Here is a 1,729-nt window from a genome sequence, read left to right on the forward strand (position 1 = left end):
AAGACCAGAAGAGTTGTGGGATGACATCAAGAATATCATACATGAAGAGAGCAAAAAGTCATTAAGAAGACAAGAAAGAAGGAAAAGATCAAGATGGATGTCAGAAGAGACTCTGAAACTTGCTCTCCAACGTAGAGAAGCCAAAGCAAATGGTTCCTCCTGATATCATGTCTAAATTATGAGAGACAAAGTCTTGCCATCTTGGTTTTTAAGGAGCATTCTGGCTGCACTTCTTACAACACAGATTTGTTCTTCTGGCAGTCTATCATGGTACTTACAACATTCTTCTCCAGCACCATAATTTAACTCATCAATTGTTCTCCAGTCTTTCAATTCATTGTCAAACATTCACAAGCATATCAGGAGATTGAAAATACCATAGTTTGGGTCAGGTGCACCTTAGTCCTCAAACTGTTATCTTTGCTCTTGAACACTTTAAAGAGGTCTTGTGCAGTAGATTTGCCTAATGCAATATGTCATTTGACTTTTTGACTGCTGCATCTATGAGTGTTGATTGTGAATCCAAGCAAAATGAAATTCTTGACAACTTCAATATTTTCTCTATTTATCATGTTTTTCTTTATTCCAATTGTGAGGAGTTTTATTTTGTTTACATTGAGTTGCAACCCATACTGAAAGCTGTATTCTTTGATTTTCATTAGTATTTCAAGCCCTTTTCACTTCCAGCAAACAAGGTTGTATCATCTGCGTATTTCAGTTTGTCAATAAGTCTTCCTCAAATCCTGATGACCACGCTTCTTCATATAATCCATTTTCTCTGATTATTTGCTTAGCATACAGACTGAATAAGTATGGTGAAAAAGGATCCAACCCTGGCATACAACTTTCCTGATTTTAAACCACTTAGTATCCCCTTGTTCTGTTATAATTTCCTCTTGTTCTATATTCAGGTTCCTTGTGAGCACAATGAATATTTTGGGATATCCATTTTTTTGCAGTGTTATCCATAGTTGGTCGTGATTCACACAGATGAAAGCCTTTGCATAGTCAGTAATGCACAAGTAAATATCTTTCTGCTATTTTCTCCTTTCAGCAATACTGTTATGGGGGAAAAGGGGCATCTGATTGTGGTTTTTATTTGCATTTCTTTTATAACTGAAGATTTTTAATATCTTTGTATGTACTTGCTGGTTGATTGTAAATAAGAGAAATTTTTCCAGAGCATTGATTGGCTTTCTTATGTTGGACCACTTGTGCATTTCTGGGATAAGTCCTACTGGTACATTATATTTAATCCTTTAAATATGCTGTTGTATTTGGTTTGCTAATATTTTGTTGAGGATTTTTGCAACTATATTTATATACGATACTGGTCTGTCTTTTTTCATTTTTGTTGTTCCTTCTGATGTCTTTATTAGACTTTGGTATTAGTGTATTCCTGGCCACATAGAATGAGTTAGGAAATGTTCCCTCTGCTTCTATTTTTTAGAAGAGTTTGAGAAAAATTGGTGCTAATTATTCCTAAAATGTTTGGTAGGAGTTACCTGTAAACCACCTGTTCCTGGGCTAACCTTATTTCTAAAATGGCTCTGATCTTTTGAATGATCTAATAACTTCCTATTTTCCTGAACTCTGACAATTTCTCTTTGATTTTGGCCCTACTGTTTCTTTTAAATCCTTGTATTTCTTTTGTGGTTAGTTAGATTTTTAGTTAGATCAGATTACTTTTCTTTTTGGTTAGATCAGATTACTTTTAATTTCTTTGAAA

Source organism: Chrysochloris asiatica, unplaced genomic scaffold (genome assembly GCF_000296735.1).
Source record: "Chrysochloris asiatica unplaced genomic scaffold, ChrAsi1.0 scaffold00141, whole genome shotgun sequence".
Classification (NCBI taxonomy): domain Eukaryota; kingdom Metazoa; phylum Chordata; class Mammalia; order Afrosoricida; family Chrysochloridae; genus Chrysochloris; species Chrysochloris asiatica.